This window comes from Nasonia vitripennis (assembly GCF_009193385.2).
Source record: "Nasonia vitripennis strain AsymCx chromosome 5 unlocalized genomic scaffold, Nvit_psr_1.1 chr5_random0007, whole genome shotgun sequence".
Classification (NCBI taxonomy): Eukaryota; Metazoa; Arthropoda; class Insecta; order Hymenoptera; family Pteromalidae; genus Nasonia; species Nasonia vitripennis.
In genome coordinates, this window is record NW_022279658.1 from 330,776 (window position 1) to 356,878 (window position 26,103).

General features: G+C 37.6%; 1 protein-coding gene across 14 annotated transcripts in view; it reads right to left on the reverse strand.

The window, feature by feature from the left end:
- Nucleotides 1-26,103, reverse strand: part of LOC107982113 — a 729,835-nt gene that overhangs the window by 316,912 nt on the left and 386,820 nt on the right. The window lies entirely within an intron of this gene.

Sequence of the window (26,103 nt, forward strand, 5' to 3'; positions counted from 1 at the left end):
TCGAATTTAGTCCATTTTCTCCCACTGTGCGGCGGAGAACTCTTTCAACGCCTTACGTGTGAAAAAAAATGTGTTGTATTAAAACGTAATATCTCACGATTGAGTGAACGGAATTGGACAAAATTTGGTTAGAGTATAGTTTAAATTATGTGGAATAAAAGAAAAATATTGGGAAGGCCCACAATAGATTTCGGGGGCCCCAAAATTCAAAGAAAAAAGGCCCATTTTGCCATTTTAGCGATAAAATCTTTGCCTTTTTTAATATTTATAATATTTTTTGGAGAAAAACTATACGACTTACAAAGTTTTGTCTACTGAACTTAAATCTATCGAGAAAAGTTGTCTTAACTGTTTCAGTTTTCAAGAGAATCCACTTAAATATGATGAATCGTGTATTTTTAGTAAAAAAAAAACATTATTTCAGCTGCAAGGTAAGTGAGAGAGAAGAAAGCCCAGCTAGAGAACACAGAGAGAGAGAGAGAGAGAGAGAGAGCCACGCGCGTGTGTGAGTTTGTCGCCAAGAGTGAGTGCGAGAGAGAGGGGGAGGAAGTCAGCTCTGCCCATGCTACCGCGGTCCACGCTACGCAACTCAGCTACCGACTGTCGAACCGAATAGTCGAGCTTTTGAAAAACCGCTATACCTTGTACTTTGCGTGCGCGAATACTGGAAGATTATAGCTGCAACGAAAGCCTGTTCTTGGTGTGTTGCCGGGTAGTGCCACTCCTAGTGCGAGTCACCTCCGCGAGTCGGTCACGAGCTGTGCAGTGATTGCCACTCGTCTTCCCGCTACACCCAGGCACACACTCATTCCAGGAGCCATCTTTCTTGCTTCCTAGCGTGGGCCACGATCAACCGCTTTGCGCCACTCCAGTCGAGCCACGAGGCAGCCTTGCGAACCTGCACGAGGGCGAATGAAGTACCCGCTTGATCACTATTCTCTCTCTCTGCATTAGGCTCTGCTTCGTCTCTCTCTCTTGCCTCACGTCACATTTGTACACTGCGTTGTATTATATAAAGCTAACTTTAACCTCAACGCTTTTTGTTATTTCGCTCCTGACTCTCTACCTTTTCCCCGCGCTCGCCTCTCACGTACACATATATTATTCGCGATTAAACTACGTAGCATCAACTCTCACGACGTCTCCGCGGGCTCACGTGCTCGAGGACGAGCACGCACAGCATACTGCGCTACGGGCTAGGCTTCGTACAGCCTACAAGAAGCCTTCAACGAGCTGCTGCTTTTTCTCCTCTCGCAATTCGACAGATCTGTGGATACGCCACAGTTCTCTTATACACGGGCTAAAGAACCCCGTTATAATATATTACTAATCTAGTTACAGACACATACACGCCCACACACACGTACGGACAAATATAATCAGTAATAAAACTTACGCGTTCACTATACACTCACACACATAAACAAAAAATTCTTCACTCGCTTCTATTTTCACGAAGACAGGCAAGTTAAACTGAAAAAATTCTTCTCTTACATCGATCTCCGCATTGACTTTATCAGCCTCCGCCTGCTGGCCAATTTCCATGGCGGCATCCTCTATGGTCTCCTGCTGCACCTCCGCTTCCTCCTGCTGAACCTCCGCCACCTCCTCCTGCTCCTCTCTTTTCACGATATCCATCATAGCAGTATTTCCATCGGTATGCACCTGATGTACGCCGGCATGCACCACCTCTGTAAAGATACACATAGTTACTTGATTGTGACAAACATAAGATATTCACCTTACTAACTAACTAACCTACTGCTGCACCATCTCCTCGTCAGCCTCCTCCGCCTCATCCCTTTTTGTCATTTCTATGCTGCAGCACCACAGCTCTCTTCTTCTGCACGTTGTACAGCGTCGTGCCCTGCAATTCGTGCAGTATGTCCAGTGTGTGCGTATAGTCTCATACGCTTCATTTGCCGGGCACACACTTCACATACATCACTGATCTTGTGGACGTAGTAGTTGACAGGGCCGACGGAAGACGAACTTTTTATATTTTGCAGCGCACGTTTCACTTCTTCGCGCTTCTCATACAGCTCAGCATATGTGTCGCGGTGCTGCTGTATGAGCCGCGACGTACGCTTTATCCGCGATTTTAGGAGAGAGCATTTCTCCTCCAACTGCCTCAAAACAACACTTCTTACAGACATCTTACTGTAACTAAGATCGACTTGGAACTGACGACTGTGGTCCAAGCAGTCATCTGTAGGGCCTAGGAGGAAGAGGAGGGACGAAGGAGAAAAATTTAGACTTGTTTTGATTATTGTTTGATAGCGCACTCGACGGACATGGATTACTTTTTACGAGCGCGGGAGAGTATAACCTTTGACTCTTAAGTGCTCTTCGCAGGATTTGATATTTTTTGTATCAACTTGTCGACATGAGTCTTAGCAGACGTAGTCGAGGAGTCTTTGCGCACTGTAGTGCTTCGTATCGCGGCCAATCTTCAAGCGAATAGTGTTGTTAGACGCAGGTGTACAAGAAGCTGGTGTCTACGCGTGAAACGCATGGTTGCGTGCCAATTATGCCGCGAGTTTTCACGACTTGTACTATCCTGTGGGCCACGGAAAATTGCACAGCTTCATAGACTCATTTTTAAAAAATGCAACTTAATTCTAAATTCTAATTAAAACTAAATTCTATGACAGTGAAAATACTTTTTTATATTATTCAAGTTATTCGACGTGGTCTCGAAGGATTTGCTAAGTACCTCAGGGCTTTGAAACAAGATATCATGCGTATCATGTATGTTCGAAGAACACAAAAAATACGTTGGTTTTTCAATGCGTGCAAAGATGAAAATTTCATACTGTTAGACACTGAAAATTTACCTAAAGTGTTTAATCGCCTGGGTCAGAGTTTTTCAGGACCACCAGAAGAATAATTTAAAAATAAGAAAGTGTAAAATAGGGTATTCAAATATTTTTTATTCAATAAATTTTTTCAGAACATAATCCCTCTGACGATTCATCGTGTTCTTGTTCTAAAACCATTTTTCCCTTATCTACAACATCTTTGAACACCAATACTTCTGTAGAATCGCAGGATTACGAGGCCGATGAAAGTGATTTTTCTATTCAAGTTGGTAGAGGGCAAGAAGAAGAATTGAAAATTCAAGCAGCAATAATGATGATTTGTCTGACTACGAACAAGAGGATAATCAGCCCAGTGAGGAGGATGAGGAGGAGGATGATGAGGAGGCGGAGGAGGAGATCAGCGAGGAGGATGAGGAAAGAAGCGAAACAGACAGCAGAACAGATCAAATAGAAGGTAGACGTATTGTGCTAAAAATGAGATCTCCAACGGAAAATGGTTCTATAAATCCGATAGTTTGGTTGAAATTAGTTATTCGCGATATTTATTCTTATATAAAGAAAACGACATAATTGGTGTCTTCTTTAGAAGTTTAAATTTTGCACGAGGCCCGGGTGGGTTATCTTTATTATTAGTAAAAAATATTTTTTACAATAATTTATGGAATTTAATAAGCGGATTAGCTCAGAGTAATGAGGATTTCTAAATAGATGAGAGCTTTATTCTAACATTAACACTTGTTAATATACCTAATGGTGGCCGAGGTGGAAGTTGAAAGAGCATAAATGTTAATAGCTCAGCTCAGAGATCGGTTCTATCTATAAGAAATAACGATAATTTATGCTTGCCAAGAGCTTAATTGTCGGGGAGGTTTTTATGATGCATAAAAAATTCTTTTCAAACGAAGCCATTGATACTTGGAATATTGTCAGAGATAGCAGATGTGGTATGCAAAAAGAGCGCGCAAATCTCCTTACTATTAACGCAAACGTCGTAATTTCTGCAAACGGGTACGGTATACGAGAAATAGAGACGTATCAGCGGTATTATGTTGCAAAAAATATCGCAATTGTAATATACGATAGTTTATCCTTTGAAAGTGGGGAACCGCCCGTTTACGATGGAAGACCTCTGTTAAATTCAAATTCTTCTGACGTTATAAATCTTTTGTACGATGCGCAAAGGCGACATTTCAATACAATATTAAATTTAACTGGTGCTGCACGCAATCGTTTTTTCTGCGAACATTGTAATAAAAGCTATAGATACGTAGATGAGCATAAATGCACAGCCAAATGTGATAGGTGTTTTTGTGCACCAACGTGTAATTCTAATATAGATATTATAAAGTGCGTAGAATGTAACAGAATTTTACAGACAAATATGTTTTAACCGTCACAAAATAGATGCGTCATACGAAAAAAATGTAGTGTAAGTTTATAATATGTGTTGCAAACGAATTAATATTTACAAGTCAAAGCACGAGTGTTGAATCAATTGGTGTAATTTATGTCGCGAAAAACATGATGTAAATCTGCTCTGTTATATTCAGCTCATTGGACGTAATGTTAAAGCGCAGATTAATCGTAAATCCCCAAAGAAAAACTAATTTATTTTCCATGATTTTGAGACGCGTCAAGATTCTGCTTATCGCGAACATGCAGACATAAAAATACACATTCCAAATCTATGTGTTGTAGAACAAGTTTGCGATGATTGCATGGATAATGAAAATATAAATATACTATGCCCTATGTGTGATGTGAAAGAGCATATATTTCGCGACGATCCAGTGAGACAATTAATAGGTTTGACAGTACGCGAGAAAACTTCCTTCGGTCAAATAATTTGTATTGCTCATAACTCTCGTGGATTTGATGCGCAATTTATTTTGAGAGAAATCGTTAAAAATACCTCAATAGTACCGAACGTAATAATGAATGGACAAAATATAATTATGCTTTAATGCGGACGAACAGAATTTATTGATAGCTTAAACTATTTTCACATAAAATTAAGTGCTTTACCGCAAATCTTTTCTCTACCGCCAGCTAGCAAAAAGGGATATTTTCCTCATCTATTTAATACTTTAGAAAATCAAAATTATGTTGGGCCTTTACCCGAAGCGTCGTTCTACGCACCTAATGCCATGTCGACGCCTGAGAGGGAAAAGTTTATTATATGGTATGAGGAGAACCGAAATACTTATGAGTTTGATTTTCAACGTGAAATACTCGATTATTTCCGTATGGATGTAGACATTTTAAGACTTGCATGCATGGCTTTTCGTAAAATTTTCATTAAGTGCGGGAATACTTGTCCGTCTACAGAGGCAACGACCATAGCTTCTGCATGCTCCATTGTGTATAGAAAAAATTTCTTACGCGAAAAAACTATCGGTATCATTCTAGCAGGTGGATAGCGACGCGCTGATAATCATTCGCAAAAGTCAATACAGTGGCTGTTACAGTGTGAACGTGAGATCGGTCGGGAAATCATACACGTGGGTAGAGTACGTGAATTTATTCTTCCAGAAGGGTTTCGTGTAGATGGCTATTTACCTCCGAAAAATGATAATGCTAAAGGTATTGTCTTTGAATATCAATTATGTTACACACACGGTTGCCCAATTTGCTTTAATAAAAGACGAGATAAAATAATGTCATACGGTAGAACTATGGATCAGTCGTACGAGAATACTTTTCGGAAAATTCAAAAAATAAAAGCCCTTGGTTACGAAGTTCGAGAGATATGGGAATGTACTTTTGATCGGATAAGAGCAGAGAATCGCGAAATCTACGAATATGTAACACAGCATACTCTTATGAGTCATATAACGTTGAATCCACGCGATGCTTTTTTTTGGAGGTAGAACGGAAAATATAGTTACTTAGTACACGATCGGAAATAACGAAAAAATTCAATATACAGATATATGCTCTCTTTATCCGTACGTGTGTAAAAGAGGTCAATTTCCTGTAGGACATCCGCGAATTTTAATTGGTGGAGAGTGCAACAAATTAACGCAGAAGAATAACAATAATCTCAACAATATTGAAGGATTAGTTAAATGTAGTATCTTACCATCGCGCGACTTGCACATTCCACTCTTACCAATTAAAATGCACGGACGTCTTCTTTTTGCTCTTTGCCACTCATGCTGCGAAGAAATGCAGCAGTGTGACTGCAATCACGAAGACCCAAAAATGCGCCAATTTACGGGCACCTGGGTTGCTGATGAGTTGCATAAAGCTGGGGCGGAAATCGGGAGATGTTATCTGCCTACAGCCGCGCACGTGTACAGAAAATCGATATTATTATTATTTCTTTTTCTCTCCTCTTGTCCTCTCAAATAAATCTTCAAACCACTCAACCCCCCGCTTGCTAAAGTACCCCGGCCGAATAACGGAAAAACTATTTTTAACGACACTGCATATCTTTCTTATTTTACAAACAAATAGTTGCTTAATATTTAAGAATTAATATTGCCTGTTAAAATATTAAGTTAGTCAATATTTTCTCTCGTCATTTTTAATCTAAATTAAGACTGCTGAATAGCTACAAAACTAATAATAAAAAAAATACTGACCTATAGTTATTAATTAACAATAAAATTTAGTACAAAAGATGTCATCGCACTATTTCAACACATTACTATGTACAGTCAATAAATCCTAATTATTTAGTTAAATAAGATTTAATGTTAGAATTAGTTTATTTACACATATGCATATGAACATATAGAAAAAACTAACCAAAGCCTACTCTACGAAAGTTATACCGGATTATCAATTATTAAACATACATTAAATTATAAATAAATAATATCAATTGTTAAATGCAGAAAAATCAAAACACTGAAAATTCATCCAAACGCTACAAAATTCTAGTAATTAATATGATTATTATTATTATATGTAAAATTAATCGCAACTATTTGTTATAATTTTTATTGTAAGCTATTTCTAAGTTAGAAGATAAGTTGCGTATAACGGACTGAGCATTGCAATAGATTTTTACCCGTGTTCATTAACGATTATTCAACAATTCATTTTGTACAAAGAAGGGGAGGTGCGGGTAAAACGGCGCATAGTTGAACGTGATTTTCCTGTAAAAATTATCTACAACACATAAACATTTATAATAGGGAATATTATGACTAATACTTATACAAGATTATTTAAACAGTATTTTCTAAAGAGTAATTATTAAACAAATAATCAAATTACAAAATTTATAATTATTTATTTAAAAATCTATACTTCAAAATAAAAATTTTAGCGAATCAAGATAATAGTCAAATATCTTTACTAACAATAATAAAAATAATCCATGAATACTATATTTTAGACAATCTTTTATAAATATTCACTTTTGCATCTATAAATGGCACAAACGTCGCCATCTGTCTCGGGGACAGAGAATCTATTTTGGTCTCTCCCCCGGAAAATTTGGTTAGAGTAGGGGGTCTCCAGACCCAAGCGTAGGAGGAGCCCTCGAGGAAACTCTCTTTCCATTGGAAAATCCTCCGAAAATCTCTCGAGGAGGGAAATCGAGGGATGGGCCAAAGGTTATGAGTATCCTCGAGTTGCAATTCAAAAATCACTCCGGTCCCGGCTCCCGCCCGGTAAACAAACTATTCGCGCTCAGTCCGCATTTTGATTCAATTACGACTTCGGTCCCGGCTCTCAGTTAGTTCGGAAGCAACAATCGCGCTTAGTCCGCATTTCTTTTTAATTTTACAAAATTCTCAAACGCGCTTAGTCCGCATCTACATTTTTTATTTACGCGCTTAGTCCGCAACTTTATAACTTACAAATTTTACTGCGCTTAGTCCGCTTCTCAAATTGTTACAAGTTTACGCGTTTAGTTCGCTTATTGAATATATTACATTTTTTCAAACGCGCTCAGTCCGCACCTTGAATTTATATAAGTTTGTACGCGCACCGTTCGCTCATTTATTTTTATAATATATACCTCTGACATTTGAACTACGTGTTTCTTTTGTTACTAAAAATCCGACACCTTATTCGTTTCAAAGAAAAATTTCATTCCTACTTTTACTCGAGAAAGTTCGACGAGTGTAAAACTCACAGCCCAAGCAGCGGGTCAACAACAACATAAAAAAGTAAGTAAAGATTATTTCATTTATTTTACTCTGTACTATCTTTTCCTTGTAACCATCACTGTGTGGTTTGGAGTCATTTCTTTTCCGCTACGAAGTAGAGTCAAGTGACGGTTGACTATAAAGTTCTTATATATAGTGTCGCTAAATCTAAAAGGTTTTGAATAAGGTATTTGTAATTCAAACTGCCGATCAGGATATCCATCCTGTTAATCACAGTATTTGAATACACAATACTAAAATCGCGAATTTTTCTCCTTTTTCATAAAATTATACTAACTTTGCAAGTGACTGTTCAGGATTTGTGCCTGTTTAGCAGTCGCTCCAAAGTTAGTCAAATTTCTAAAATAAAATCATCCAATAAGATCCCTTGTTTAGATTTGTTTGCATAATTTTTATAAAAATAAATTTAGCACTCTATCCGCTCTCATAACTACTCCCGAATCACACCACACGCGACAGCTCATCCCTACCTATTTGCGGAAACGCAAGGGTAAAAAGGAGCGACACCCTTCTTGGAAGTTTTCTACCGAGAATATTTCCAAGATTATAAACGAACGGATTTGGTTCGAAAGGACTGAAACCGACGTGACAATTTGGTCCAGGTAGATTGGAAGCTGTTAAAACTATTAAAAAAAATAGACGCAATTAATTAATTTTTTTTTATATTTTTGACATGGCTTTTTTTTTTAAACAGCATATCTGCACAAATATTTGATCGCAGCATCCCTTTCATCTGGACCAATTTTAAAATAATCCTTATTTATCTATGTATATATATATATATACATATACATAGATGAATAAGGATTATAATATATATATATATAATAATATATTATATATATATATATATATATATATATATATATATATATATATATATATATACACATAGATGAATAAGGATTATTTTAAAATTGGTCCAGATGAACGAGATGCTGCGTGCAGGTATAATCTTTTTTAATTCTATGTGTTTGTGAATATGAAATGACGCAAATGCATATCACAAGATGAAATCTGCAATTTTGGTCGAGATAAATAGAGACGATAAATGGATATTCAAAGACGGTGTCTAGGTGTACGGGGTGGCCCATGAAGAGGTCTAGGTGGTGCGCTCCGTAATTTTTTATGTCTAGGTAAATACATCATTCGAGGGCGGTGTCTCGGTGTACAGGGTGGCCGATGACGAAGTCTAGGTGGTGCGCTCCGTGGTATTTGGTGTCTAGGTAAATGAATCATGCAGGAACGGCGTCTAGGTGTACAGGGTGGCCGATGACGAGGTCTAGGTAGTTCGCACTTGGTTTTGTTGTCTAGGTGTAGAAATCATTCGAGGGTAGTGTTTCAGAACAATCAGTGATTTCATGTTAGTGATAAAAATGTTACAATAAAAACATGGTCAAAAGGTGCTAAGGATGCTCATATTTTATTTTTAGGAGAAATATGAAATACCTAAAAAAATTTACTAATGAGGACTAAAATCTCAAAAAATTAACTTTTAAAAAAGTAAAAGGTTAGGTGAGTTTGATATATTCCGCAACGAAATAATAGATAAAAAAGACTGAGATCAATCGACTAAAGTCAGGGTTACAAGCGGTTGCTAAGCTTTGCATGAAGTTATTTTGGGGCATGTTTTGCCAACGGAGTAATTTGAAACAGACTGAAGTTGCAAAATCACGTGAATCTCTTTTAAAACTTCTTATTTGTCTAAATAGAGATGTTAATGCTATACCAGCAATTATTGACGAGATACTGTACGTAAATTGGCGATACAAGGATGAGGCTGTCACTTCAGCCCCGCATACGAGTGTCGTGATTGCGGCTTACACCACTACTCAAGCACGTTTAGAACTATATGATTACTTGAGAAGGTTAGGTGATCGTTTATTATGACACAGATTCTTGTATATTTGTTTTGCATGATGATGCTCCGGATGAGTATAAACCGTTTATTGGCTCTAATCTAGGCGATATGACTGATGAACTTTGTGGTTATGGTGAGAATACGTATATAGATCATTTTCTTTCGGGAGAACATGTGTTGTATTGAAAAAACGACGATATCTTACGTCATGTAAGTCTCTACCATATGGATATAAGAATAATTCTGTCATCGAAGAGAACGCTTTTTATGGAAATTGAGCTTATTTTAACGCATAATTCAGCTTACTTGGGGCGTTATTTAGATTATTAGAGACGATTATCAGCTTGAATAGCGGTAATAACGTTTACTTGTATTGTAAGTGGTCCTACGGGATGTAGTAAAATATTCTTTGTCAAGCGGTTTCTTAAGCATCTACCGGTTCTGTGTAATGCAACTTTCCATCGTATACTTCTTTAATACGCAGAATGGCAATCTACGTACGAAACAGACTTCGTACCAGGAGGCAGTATAAGCAGCTAAAAGAAAATTGTTGAAATTCACGAGGGATTACTCCAGCCTTCAGACTATTCACACGATAATGATAAAAAAATATTAATTATTGATGATTTAATGAGAGAAGCTTTGAGCAATGTTATTCTCGATCTATTTACAAAGGGTAGTCATCACAAAAATTAAAGCGTAATTTTTATTACACAAAATCTTTTTCACAAAGGAGCTGGATAACGTGATATTTCATTGAACGCTAATTATCTCGTTATTTTTAAAAATCCACGAGATGGTTCGCAAATTTAATATCTTGCACGTCAAGTATATCCTGAAGATCCAAAATTTTTGCAAGAAGCACATCTTGACAGCACATCAGCTGCTCATGGATATCTTCTGCTGGATTTAAAACAGTCCGCTAGCGAAGAATTTCGTTTCAGAACCTGTATATTTCCCGATGATAGGTTGCGCTACGTGTATGTACCGAAAAACAAGTTTCGATAAAAGTAGGGCATAGTATGGCTGAAGCATCAGTCTGAGGAGAACGATGGCGGGAAAGCATCAAAGCAGAAAAACAAGGAGAAAGTTAGAAGGAAAATAAGTAGAAGACAGTGTGGTGCTAGTGCTGATGCTGCTGCTGCTGCTGCTGATGCTGACAATACAGAGTGCGGCTGTCTACCTGAACATTTTACAAAAAAGTGTGTAGCAATATAGAATGCTTTTTGTCACGCTGACGGACAACAACTTACAGCTTTCATTCGCTCAGCAGATAATAAACTCATCAAAAGTATATGTGAGTGTGCGTTAAATATGTTACAATGTGTTGTAAAAATTAAAAATTCTCACAAGTCAAGGTTGAAGAAACATAAAAACATTTTGCGTAAATTATTGAATAAGAGCAGTGGTAATAATAATGAGAAAGAGTGAAAGAAAAAGAAACGGGTGATTATTCAAGATGGTAGTGCTTTTTTGCCTATGTTACTTGCACCCATAATTGGCGCTCTAGTGTCAAAGTTATTTGATAGTTTTAAAAGTTAAGTATGAAACATGCACGTAAAATGATTATTTTACCGGAGGAAACATATGACCGTGTAATGAAACATCAACAACAACATTAGCCGGATGCATCAAGTAATGATTTGGAACAGCTTACAAGGAAAGGTACCCAACCCGAACTCACCGATTTTGATGATTTTCATATATGTTATAGAACATAAAAAAATAAGAGACACGTATTTTTTTTTATCGGCTAATTTTCACTTTTAAGGGGTAAAAACCTCCCCTAAAATTAACCCCCAAAAAGCGTTTTTTTTAAATATCACGGCTTAAAATTAATATTTTTCAATGAAACAAATTGGAGGTTATTTCTTACAAAAAGAGCAAGTATTTCATGGTGATTTGAAGAGTAAGGGTAGCATCCCCTATTTTTTAGGGGTTGAAAACATATATTTTTTGGCATAATTTTATAATAAAATGTTTAAACCGACTAAAAAAAATTGGAAAAAATGTTTAAACATCCTTAATAACAAAATTTAGTTGACGTCTTTCGGTGTTTTTCAACAAATTAAGTTTTTCGGTTTTTTCATAGATACTTCCCCTTAGGGGGGTAAACCACCCCTAACACAAAATAACTATAAGTATACTTCAATCCATAATATTTTGTAGAAGGTTTGTATATAGGGGTTTTCGAGATCGCTCTTTACAAATCTGATATCAGATTTTAAAAATACAAAATGGCGAAACCAATGTGGTGGACGAAAATGTCGAAAAAAAATTTTAACTTTCAAAAAAACTTGTTTACAAATGTGTGATCTTTGTAGCCTGTACATGTGAACTAAAGAGCCTTAAACCCTAAACCCCTAAAGAACAAATAGGCTAAATGGTTGTGCTTTTTAACCAAACGACTCCAAACCCTTAACCTCCAGACAAGCCGAAGGCCTATGCTTTACCGTAGACACGAGTATAGACATATTACCGATATTTTATTCTATCATTTTGTATGTAACAAATAACGTCTCGTTTTATGTTTCAATCAAAGATTATTTATTTTTCTGCTTTTATAAATTAGCATAATTTCAAAAGTAATTTCATAAATTATAAAGTATTTCATAAATTGCATAATTATATAATTTTATAAATTCAAAAAGTCCACACTTTTTTGCAAATGAAAAAACATAGGTTAATAAAATTAGTTTATCAAACTCTTTTGCGTTTTGTAATAAAATTTAATGTTGTCAAACTTGGGAGTTTTTCATTGTTACAATTATTTCGTAAGCCGAAAGTTTTTTAGATGAATTCTCGAAGTAATGATTATTGTATCTATAGTAAAATATTTACAGTCTGGAATTCCATAATAATACTATTTGCTACGATTTAATGAATTTATCAAAAAATCTAAATTTAATCATAAATATTATTCTAATTATTATTATTATTTTTCATTATCATTGCTATTATCAGTATTACTGTTATTACTGCTATTGCAATTATGCTTATTCTTCTTATTATTATTATTATTATTATATTACTATGATAATTTTTGTTATTGGTAAAAATACATAAAAGAATATTAATACTCGAACTTCATTTGCAATTAAAGAACACGTTGTTATTGAAAGGGAATTTTATATGCATTCATTAGTTTAATGAATGTTATCGTACATTCAATGATAATTCCACAGATAAATGTCTTTCACTCATAAAAGTTGTTGACAATATGTGCGAATCAGTATGTTCTTTTTTTAGATTGTTTTCATCGAGTGTTTACCTCAGCTGCCTGTGTTATTTTTTAGGCAGTGAATGAGTTTTGTGGGTATTCTAGTTCGATGCCGGAAAGTACGAATAGTACGTCTTTTTGTTTGTCAGTGGTATCATACAGTTGTAGAAAATTTTCTTTAGTGATTTTATATAGATTTACATTATTCAATTTCAAAGTGAATAAAAGTTGAATAAAACCAAAAATAGAGTTTTCCGAACATCACAAAGTGGAACGAGAATTCTTCTCTAATGCATAAATTAATGATTTGATTCAATTTACATTCACTCGTTTTATTCTGGTAGAAATGTAGCAGTCGTGCCTTACATGCAAAAACACAGCTTGTATAAATTTTACCGCTTGTTTTCATTTTAGATTGAAAAATGAAAATTAATCCGTTAAACGTTCTAAACTTATTATTAGCATACTTTCAAGCGTTAAACATACCAGATAGTGTCACGAATTATCACGAAACAGAGTTGGCCGAAAAAATAAAAGAAATTTTAATAGATGCAACACATGATTTCAACGATGTAGAAATGATTACTGATGACTCTTTGGATTTTCAAGAAGAGTATAAAGACCATAATGCGGAAATAATTGAAGATGAAGTGCAACATCATTTTCCTGATCCGGATATAGCACCAACAAATCAATGTACAGCAGATAATGAAGAAGTAGATTTTGAATACAAAAAAAGAGCTGTAGAATTTTGGAGAAGTAGCAAAACGAAGCAAAATTTAAGTCTCAAAACAGTGCAAAACAGATTCAAAGAAGTATCATCTATTAGTCAGCTACGTCGTTGGGCTCATTCAATTAATAAAGGTGGCACGTATAGAGAAAAAGTAGCACAAATTTGTCAGTATACCCTGGATAATTTTCAAGCAGCTCTCGACAGTGGTTCAATTATCCATGATGAAGATATAATTCGATGGGCCTTACAAGCTAAAAAAGAAATTGGTTTTGATGACATTAGATTCAAAGCTTCTAAACATTGGTTACTCAAATTTAAGCAAGCACACCGAATAGTTTCTAGGAAAATAAATAAGTTCATAACAAGAAAAACACTAGAAAGTAGTGCAGAACTTACGGCTAAAGCTGAAGCATTTATCGATGACGTTAAATCGTGTATACCAAGGATTGGACTCGAAAATTTGTATAATACAGATCAGAGTGGATTTCAGCTAGAAATGCATTCTGGAAGAACATTAGCAGTAGAAGGAGAAAAGCAAGTGCAATGTCTGGTACAGTCAATTTCAGCAACAACGCATAGTTATACTATACAGCCACTAATATCAGCTACTGGACAACTGTTGTCACCGCTATTTCTTGTTTTAAAGGAACCAAGTGGCAAGTTTGGCCCTATTGTAGAACAAAACATATTTAGACCAGAAAACGTGTACGTGGAAGCATCCAAATCTGGAAAATTAACAACAAGTAAGGGAACTAATAACAATTTTTACATTGTAATATCGTTGATCAGTTAATTAGTAAGTCGTTTAATTGCAGATCACTTCAAAATCTGGTTGGAAAAAATATTTTATCCCTATGTAGGCCATCACTCAATACTATTACTTGATTCTTGGAGTGGTCATTGTGACAAAGTTATAGAAGAAACAATGCCACAAAATAAAATTATTAACATAAAAAAAATTCCAACTGGAACCACAGGAAAAATACAACCACTTGATGTCTATGGATTCCGTATTTGGAAAAACTTTGTCCGAACATTTTCTGATAATGTAATGTTAATGGATTATGATATGAATTTACATGTGAGAAATAATATAATTAAACTTCAATCATTGGTTCACAACCAACTGTCTTCACCGAGATATATAGATTTGTTTAAATATTCCTGGTATAAAAGCGGTTAGGTCAATGAAAAACCAGATAAATTTGATAATCCTATAGATTTCAGTTTTGGAAAGTCTTGTGCAACACATTGTGAAATAGAAGGGTGCACAAACATTGCAATTGTACGATGTGGTTGGTCCAAAAAAGCATTGTGCTTTAAACACTTTTATGAGGACTACCATTATTGTAAAAACATCGTAAAATAATATATTTTATGCTCAATACAAAAAATGCACTATGGCAAAAGATAAAAGATTGTAGATTATTATTATACTCTAATATTATAAACAAAAATACATTATAAGATGAATTTACAATAAAGGAATTTCAATAACATTCTGATAACAATTTCTACGGAAATTATAAAACTGCTTCACACACAGAATTTTCTTGTTTACAAATTTAGGAATTTGAGGTGGTTTTGTTAAAAAGCACAACCATTTAGCCTATTTGTTCTTTAGGGGTTTAGGGTTTAAGGCTCTTTAGTTCACATGTACAGGCTATAAAGATCACATATTTATAACAAGTTTTTATGAAAGTTAAAATTTTTTTTCGACATTTTCGTCCACCACATTGGTTCCGCCATTTTGAATTTTCAAAATCTGATATCAGATTTGCAAAGAGCGATCTCGAAAACCCTTATATACAAACCTTCTACAAAATATTATGGATTGAAGTATACTTATAGTTATTTTGTGTTAGGGGTGGTTTACCCCCTAAAGGGTAGTATCTATGAAAAAATCGAAAAACTTAATTTGTTTATTATAGATGTTTACAAATTTTTTCCAATTTTTTTAGTCGTTTAAAACTTTTTTATTATATAAAATTTTTTTTCGATATTTCCGTCCGCCATTTTGAATTTTCAAAATCTGATAACAGATTTGTAATCAGCGACCTCCAAAACCTCTATATACAAACTTTCTACGAAATATTATGTATTGAATTACATATTTACAGTTATTTTGTGTTAGGGGTGGTTTACCCCCTTAGGGATAATATTTATGAAAACACCGAAAGACGTCAACTAAATTTTGTTATTAAGGATGTTTAAACATTTTTTCCAATTTTTTTTAGTCGGTTTAAACATTTTATTATAAAATTATGCCAAAAAATATATGTTTTCAACCCCTAAAAAATAGGGGATGCTACCCTTACTCTTCAAATCACCATGAAATACTTGCTCTTTTTGTAAGAAATAACCTCCAATTTGTTTCATTGAAAAATATTAATTTTAAGCCGAGATATTTAAAAAAAACGCTTTTTGGGGGTTAACTTTAGGGGAGGTTTTTACCCCTTAAAAGTGAAAATTAGCCGATAAAAAAAAAATACGTGTCTCTTATTTTTTTATGTTCTACAACATATATGAAAATCATCAAAATCGGTGAGTTCGGGTTGGGTACCTTTCCTTGTTAGTGTACAGAAAAGATGTGATCACTTATCACGTCTCAATGCTGAGATGCATGATATACTTTTTTCAAAAAGTATTACAGATGAGAGAGAAAAATTTCAAAAGTATTTACAAATTTTAAGAAGGTATCTTCATTTTAAAACTTTAGAACATCATGAACTCTTATCCGATGGTAATACTGCTGCTGCTGGTGTAGAGATTGAAAATGAGGACACATTGAATCCTTTGTCTGATGAGACAATTTTGACAAATATACCTAAGGGTTCTGTGAGGAAAGCTTGTTTATTGCTTAAACATTGGAAATCAACAGTACCTCATCGTATCAAATGGGATAATTCGGGTACAGTCGGCATCGACGATAAAGTTATACCTCAGTCAAATATTATAGATTTGGTGGAGGATGCTATTCAGAGCAAGGCAACAGATGAAGAACCTACAGAAAGATTTCAACTCGCTAATTTTATAGCATCGTCTGACACACCGTTTAAATTTATAAGTAATCTCATTGTATTGTCAATTAGTGAAAATTTCAAACGTGCTCTGAACAAAATTCCCCCAAGTAAAAGAGATAGTTCGGAGAGGGTTCAGACTTTGGAGCAAGGTGTAAGACTTGCTGCTTCAAACGTTACAGCGAACATTTGAACAAAAAAAATCCTTACCACGAAAATCAGGTGATAAGTAGCTAAGCTATAATATCTAAGAATGTCTTATGAAAATCAATATTTTGACACTAAACACGAGGCTGGCTACGCAGGTGCCGTTAATAGGAACAGAAATAAGAATAACGTTAATATTTGGCTAAGCAATCAAGATGTGTACAAGCTTCATCGTCCTATTAGGAGAAAATTTCCTAGACTTATGTACAATGTTAATAATGTGGATGATTGTCGGGAAATGGATTTGTGTGACATGCAGGCTCTCAAAACTTACAACGATAACTACGCATATCTCCTTGTTGTAATAGATATTCTTAGTAAATACGCTTGGGTCGAGCCACTTTATGACAAAAGTGTCAAGAGCGTCGTAAGTGCTTTTGATAAAATCCTAAAAAGAGCTAATGGTCGCTCCCCTGTTCTTGTACAATCAGATAAAGGTAAAGAGTTTGTTAGTACTGAATTTCAAAAATATTTAAAGCAGCATGACATAAATTTTCGTGTTGCACGTACTCCTGACGTTAAAGCCGCAGTTGTGGAACGTCTTAATCGAACCTTTAAAGAAAGAATGTTTAGATATTTCACACATCAAAATACACACAGATATATCGACGTTATTCAAAATATTCTTCATGCCTATAATCACGCACTGCACAGTGGTATAAAAATGATTCCTGCCAAAGTGAATATGCGAAAAGGTACCTTCGACAAAGGATACGAGAAGAACTACAGCGAAGAGATCTTTAAAGTACATAGAGTTTCACGTCGACAGAAACTTTATACCTACGAACTCGTTGATCTAGATAGAGAAATAATTGATGGATTTTTTATCCAGAAGAACTCGTACGTGTCGGTGATGATCTTGTAGCGAAAAATAAGGAATTCAAAATTGAACGAGTAATTAAGACTAAAGGGCGAGGAGTAAATAAGCAATTATTTATAAGTGTAAATTTGTAAAATCAGATAAATGTAACTCGTGGATTAAAGCAAACGATATCGTAGAAATACTAAACATGGCTAGCGAAGAATTTTATCTGGTACTACCAAGCAACAGTAGTATGAAATATTATATCTTGCTTTAACACTCAACTATCTCATGAAGTCCGACTATCTGGGAATTGGACTGTTGCACTAACGGAAATACATATACCATGTACTATAGTGCATATTCAAAAATTCGAGTACGGGACGTTGACAGTTACACTTCACTTTAAACGCTGTCAGTAGAGCATGAAAAACAAAAATGAGTTACTACGTAGAATATTATTCTGATCAAATTGGTGCTGGGGGAGGTAGAGAAGGTGTACGACGAGTGTTTGCAGGATTAAGCTATCAGCAAGGACACGGTGGTATAGGCCATTTCTCGAGTAGTTTATTTCGAAGAGTCTTACCATATCTCACTAGTGGTGCCAAAGCTGTAGGTAAAGAAGCTATTAAAGCAGGAATAAATGTATTAGATGTTGTGGGTAATCACAGTCTCAGTTTTAAACAAGCTGTGAATACGCATGCACGAGAGTCTGATCGAAATCTTAAACATAAAGCCGCAGATAAAATAACTGCAATGACGAAGGGGTCTGGATATAAGCGACGTGACAAGAAGCGAAAACGTCAGTCGCGTAAGAGTCGTTTAACTGGACGCAGTAGCACCAGCTCACAGTAGTGTGAAGAAAAAACGTGTCAGTAAGAGTAAAGTTAGAAGCTTGAAAAAAAAAACAAGAAAGTAAATAGAAAGAAGAGGAAACGTAGAGTCTCTGATATTTTTGGATATACAACATCAACATCATGGCTTTTCTGCATTCAAACTCATGCGAGTGCATGAGATCAGAATTAGATTTATTTACTTTACCACCGACGCAAACGTCAGTGGAAAATTCACAATTCATACATTACAAGCCCGTTTCATCTCTCACCGACGATGGACTATTGGAATTTGTCGTTTCAGGAGGAAGTGATTATCTTGATATTGCGCATACAATGCTCAGTATACGCCTGCAGATATTACCTAATGTTGAAATTGCGGCTAATGAGAGTGCCGCAGAGTACGCTAAGGTAACACCAGTCAATAATCTTTTACACTCATTCTTTAATCAGATAGATGTGTTCTTTAATCAAAAACTAGTATCGCCGCCAAAAAACGCATATCCATACCGTGAGTACATTGAAACACTGCTAAATTATTAAGCGCCTACAATGAATTCTCATCTTACATCAGCACTCTGGTATTTAGATACTCCTTGTCATATGGAGACACCACCCAACACCCTAATCACTGATGCAACAGCAAATAAGAGGAACGTTTATCGTCAGTATTTATCAATTAACGGCCAAACTGTTGATCTAATTGGCCATTTACATTGCGATGTTTTTAATTAAAATAAGTTTTTGCTTAATGGCGTTGAACTACGCTTACGATTAGTGAGAAGTAAGGATGCTTTTTGCTTGATGGATGCGTCTGATAACGACAAATTTAACGTACATATTAAAGAAGCATCACTGATTTACGTCGTGTTAAAGTGAGTCCAGGGATCATGTTAGCACATGCAAACACTCTCGCACAAGCCACGGCTAAATATCCAATAAATCGAAATAAAAGCATTTACATTGCACAGTGGTGTTCATGGCGAAACACTTGACAATGTTATCCTAGGTCTGATTCCTAAAAGAATAATCATCGGTTTCGTAGATAACAGAGCATTTAATGGGAATAGAAAGTTCAATCCTTTTAATTTTCAACATTTCAACATAAACTATCTTTCACTTTATGTGGATGGAGTGCAGATTCCCAGCAAACCGCTACAGCCACGATTTACGGGAAGTAATCCAATATTCGTAGAATGTTATCATACATTATTTTCTAGTACGGGAATACACTTTCTGAACGAATCACTGAAGGTTACACGAACAGATTACAAGAAGGGCTATTGCTTTTTTGCTTTTGATCTAACACCTGATTTATCTGCAAACTCATCATTTTATTGGAATCTTATCAAGCATGGTAGTGTTCGAGTAGAAGTCAAATTTGAACACGCTCTAGCAGCAACAATCAACTGCATAATTTATGCCGAATATGACAATGTCTTGGAAATATATTCAAGTCGACAAATGATAACGGATTTCAATGCGTAGACAGAGATGGTGGGGATAGAAAGAAAAGCAGCACAACTCGCGACTTTGTATTACTTAAAATGTATTTTACGTTTTTATTGGGTTATTGGGTTGGTTAAGTATATGAAAACCTTGGACAAAGACAGACAAACCTCAAAGTTTAAAAAACTTTCGGAAATTCCTAAAAAAAGTGAACATTTAAAAAAAATATTTGTAAAAAACTATTGTATTTTGAAAAACAATTTTAAATTCGGTAAAAAGTTGTAAATTGTGAATATTTAAAAATGTTCATTAGGGACAGTTTTGCAAAAATCATTTTTATAGAAATTCGTTGTTTAAAGTTTGAGTAGTGCTAGTTTTCGCGGCAAATCGTAAGTTGTGCAACTCTTTGCGGGAACTCGCGAGTCGTGTTAGTCTAGCGTGCGTCAAATGTGTTGTGCTACTTATGACGGGAAATTTCAACAGTGCTACTCTTCGTAGGGAGCGACGATATGATGCACAGTTTTGGCAAAGTATGGCACAGTGTGGCTTAATTTTTTGAAGTGAATACTTCTATAGGTTTGCTAGGTACACATTGTGACTGGAGAGTGAATCGAGAAAAAAGCGACCGTTAGGACGAGAAGAATTCCCACTCTCTCTTTCCCCTCCATCGCACTCTCCTTATCTTTCGGTTGGCTTTCGGACCACTCGGCGCTCTCGGATCGAACACTACTTTTATACACTGAAGTAGAATCACAGGAGCTTGATACAAATGACCACGAAATGCCACTGATTTTAGCAGAAAATTTAAATGTTAACTTTGCTGACGAAATTAATTACATTCCTCAAAGATAAATTTCAATTAGAAATGGATAATGATACGGAACAATCAACTACTAAGTATGCCACAACATTAGATGCAGTACTTTTAAGATTTTTGTATAAAATCGATTCTAAAACATTTATATCAGTGGCTTTCCGCCAAACGACTTAAGTTACATTTTCGTGTTTTTGAAAAATTGCGATTTTAATGTTTGCATCTTCTAAATGAGATTTTGGCGTGATTTTCAGATGAGAGTCAAGTGAGTCTCATTTGATTCTTATCTGATTTTTATTTGATTCTCACCTTAACAAAGTCAAATGTTATATTGTGAAATCATGATTTAGATTTGTGTTCAGTTCCTTTTTAATAAAGTAGTATAGGTGTGTTATTTGAATTTCGCGCCGCTGCGCGCTCTTCGTTGCGACGTTGAGCAGCGCGCTCCAACGACTCATACATTTGGCTTCCTTGCGCTTTTCTACGTTTGCTTTGTAAAGTGAATTTGAGATCTGCCCTTCTAAGAGCAATCACTGTTCACTTCGTCGTGTTTTTGCGTTTTGCGGAAAATTCGCGATCGCGTTGTTCGCGTGTATGAGTTATGCGCGTGTGTTTGTGCCTCGAGGCATTAGGCTAAGCGATCTTTGGCGAAGGTGTCCACGTGTTGTACGTGATACCTTCGGGGCGAGCGAGCAGCAGCAACCCCCCTTGTTGCCCTCGTGCCAAGCGTCTGGCTCCTCGAGACGTCGGGGCGCGTTTGGCGCACGGTTGCGGACCATCATCTCGCTCCCCAGGCCCGGCTTCCAGACCTCTAGGACCAAGACGGAAGCAGCGGCGGACTACGGCGACTAGCGTCTACTTCAGCTGCAGCGTAGTTCTTTATGATCCGTGAGGGTTTTTACGCCACGGCAAGTGCACTTTTCTTTTACCGCGAAATCGTGTGTTTTTATTTCAAAAACCCATCACTCACTCAACCCTTTTATTGTCGGAACTCACTCTGAGTTCTTCCACTCAGTTTTAGATTATTATTCAATTTGTAAGGAATTTGTAAGGATTGTAAGGTTAGTAAAAAACAAATCTCAATTAAAATTTAACAAAATAACATTTGGCTATCGCGGAAGCTTCCGTGGCTCAGTTGGTTAAGGCGTACGACTTAGCCGCCCGGAATACGTTCACTCAAGGGGTCGTGGGTTCAATTCCCGGTGAAGTCACTCGGATTTTTTCTGAGCTACTTTCAACGGGAAAAGTACCGAAGACTCCGTTTCGAGGCAGGTTTTTCCTCGGAATTTTTCCTTCAGCGTAATTCTGGGTTTTCCCTGTTTCACAGGCGTAAGCCTGGGCGAATGCGAAACAGTGGTAGGGACCGAAGGTAAGGCAGGAATTAAGGTAGCCAACCCGATGTATTAGGCAGGGAGCGCCGGCCTTACCGGTGTGAAGCTGGTCTAATACGGGACTTTCTCCGGGGGAAGCTACACTGAAAGACGGATCCGATGCCCTTTCGGGGTCAGAGAGTGCTAGCTTAACCAGCAAGAAGTGTGTCTGAAAATATGGTCCTCACCGGAGAAGTCTCTCGGGGTGGAAAAAAATATAAATATGGGATATAGGAAAAATATAGGTATGAGATGTAGTGAGGTAAAAAAGAGATAGGATTGGGCACTACTTCCACACAGAGGTGGTGGAAGGCCCCCGGCAGCTGGGTCGAAAGGCTGCGCCGGTAACGGAAAGAAAAAATACATTTGGCTATCGCCAGATGAGAATCGGATGATAATCGAATAAGAATCAGATAAGAATGTTAGAATCAAGTGAGAATCGTATGAGACTTGCTTGATTCTTAACTGGAAATCACGCCGAAATCTCTTTTGATTCTCATCTGATTCTCATCTGAGGTTTTTCAATAGGGGTGGCATACGAATCAGGGCGCAATACTGCGCAATACTGCATCATGAACTACCTTTTAAATCATTACGTACAAAGCACAGCAGACATTCAAAAATGATAAGAACGTTTTACATAGCTATTATCAATTTATAGACTAATTTTAAAATGTTTTTTTTTATCCTGGAATATTCTATAAACAATAATGGACTTGGCTTAGATCGTTTTGCTGGCAATAGATTAATTGCTCATTTTTATCGTATAATTTAATTATAACAAAATTTATTCGTTAACATAAATGTACGTTATTTTTACCTGCCCTGGTGGAAATCATCTGCTGTGCCAAATGATGCCAAACTGTGCCACATTGTGCTATTATACACATGCCATATTGAACATTTCGCACGATTTGGAACTGTTTGGCCCATTGTGGCACAGTATGGCACAGTTAGGCACAATATTATATTTTTTAAATTAAAAATGTTTTTCTCATTTTTTTTTCAAATTTCGAGCACATTTTGGTATGTTATGTAACTTGCACGAAATAAAAAATATAGTTTAGGAAAATATCAGCGCCTGGGGTAAGAAAGATAGAGCCCTCGCAGGCAAAAGCCAAAGTTTTATGGCAAAACACCAGAGTGCGACAAGTGTACGTCAGCGAGTGCCGAACCCGTTATTTGGAATTCAGCAGCCGGCTATCAACACGTCCAAACGCATACGCAGCCCGTCAGCTCTCGCGACTGGGCATTTACGCAGTCCGCCAACTCTCGCGGGGAGAAGGAAACCCGGCGCGCTTAGTTCACGAGTCATTAACAACCAGCATGAGTGCTTATTTAGCGAACGAGTGCCGGCCGCACACCGTTCCGGGGAACTCGAGAAATCAAGTCGCCACGCAAACCGCAGCTTCGGCAAGGAGAGTGACTCCGAGCATAGACTCATGGCCGTAGAAAATCAGGGGCGACTAATCGCTGAGCAGGTTAGGGCCTTGGCAGATGAGCACGGACTTCGTAGTTCGTCGGAGAGTGACCGAAGTAGCGGCAGTCGTCGCAAAATTAGAAAATCGGCAGATCTGAATAGCGAAAGGGATATGCCAGAGAAGCGTGTTGTACATGTCGAACAGTACCACGGGAGCGATTCTGAGCGTAAGCGTAGAATTATGCAGGACCGGGTGCGAATGATTGTTGAGCAAGTAATGGCCTCTGCAGACGAACTCAGGCTTGGAAGTTCGTCGGACAGTCACCGCAGTGGCCTTGGCCGCGGCAAAACACGTGAATCGAAAGGAACGTCTGACAATGTAATTAATCGGCGCGGCAAGGAGGGCGCGCTGCGCAAACGATCCCCGGGTCACGCAGTTAAAAAATTATATGGTTTCAGAGATTCCGATTCTTACTCGCGCGGGTCTAAACGTAGCGGCAGCGGGCATAAGCACTCGCGCCGAGAGGCATCTCGTCGCAAGAAGTCAGCCGCGAATCACCCCTGGACAGATTCTGACTCCGAATCGGATTCCAGTTCAGAGAGCGACTGGGACTCGGAGTCCTCTAGCGAGTCGGGAAGCGAGCTGAGCTTCGAATCCAGCGACAGTGCGGAAACTATCAACGCGACGGCAACCGCGACGAATCAATTGGTCGCAAAACTCCCCGTCGCAGGCGTAAAAATAAAAACGGGCGCCGCTCCTCTGACAATGAGTCCGAGCAAGAGCGATCCGACAGCAAAAATAAGCGTAGACGCAAGGCCAAATATTCATGCCGCAAGCGTTCGGCAAAAAGAGACGAAAGCGAGTCCGACTGCTATAGCCGGGAGTCTAGGATGCCGTTTCACCAGGCTGCGGCATTCATCCCCTTTTTCGATGAAGACCCCGACAATTTGTTTCCATTTTGTAACGCGGTTCGTGAAGTTATGCCGCACGTTCGATGTGGACAAAACGCAGGAAAAATACCGAGAGGTGCATACACTAAACGATCGACTACGTGCCGACGAAAAGGCCAGACGCGAGCAGGTTGATACAATTTTAGAGCTCGTCGATTTATCTGGTTGCAACGCGGAAGAGATCGGTTATATTCGGGAAATCGTCGATGAGTACGCGGGCGTTTTCGGCCTCGACGGCGAACCATTACCGCTACGCACCTCTTGAAGCACAAAATTGGGCTGAAGTCAAATAAACCGGTAAAAAATGGTAGGTTTAGATTTTCGCCGGCTATTAAGAAGCATATGATCCGAGAGCTCAAGAAACTTCGCGAGCAAAATGTAGTCGTCGAATCGAACTCTAATTACTCGTCTTCCTTATGGATCGTGCCGAAAAAATCGGACGCGAGCGGGAATAAAAGATATCGTCTAGTGACCGACTTTCGAGGTCTTAACGAGGAGACGGAAGGCAGCTGCCACCCGCTCCCGTTCACTAGCGACATTTTAGAACAATTAGCAGCCGCTAAGTATATCACGGTTATGGATCTGAAGCAGGGATACCATCAGATCGAGATGGACCCGGACTCTGCTCACCTTATGGCCTTTTATGCGCCCGATAGTATGCACGGAAATCAGCTCTTGCAATTCAATCATATGACCATGGGTCTTAAAGAGGCCATTACCACTTTTACCAAGGCTATGTCCTTGGCGATGGCCGGATTGCAGGAAGAAGAGGTCGAAATTTATTTAGACGATCTGATGGTATTCAGCGAGACATTAGATTAGCATAAAGTGCGATTGCGCCGCGGTTTAAAAAGGCTTATTTAGTTATTATCGCAGGTTCATAAAAAACTTTTCGAAAATCGCCTACCCATTGTTTAGGTTACTGCAAAAGGGTGTAGATTTCATTTGGGGAGAGACGGAGCAGGCCGCGTTTGATGAGCTTAAGCGATTGCTGGCAAGCGAGCCGATTCTACGAGCACCCGATCTTTCCCAGCCGTTTATTGTAACTACCGATAGTAGCGATTACGCGCTTGGCGCGATTTTGAGTCAGGGAAAAATAGGATCAGACCAGCCGTGCGCTTATGCATCTCGGTGCCTTAAGGGTAGCGAGTTGAGGTACCCCACGTATGATAAGGAGTTGTTAGCAGTAGTTTTCGCGAAGGAGCAGTTCCGCTGCTACTTTTACGGTAGGAGATTCACGATCGTGACCGATCGCGAGGCACTGAAACATTTCCATACGACTAAAAAGCCGGACCTCCGTTTCAATCGCCTAAAGGCAGCTTTAATCGGTTATCAATTTGATATTATATATAGACCGGGAATTAAGAACGCCAACGCTGGCGCGCTATCTAGAAATCCGATAATCGCTGATGGCGAGGCGAATCCCGAATTACCGAGAAGGGAAATGCTCGAATTGGCCGACTTGCAAGTGAAAG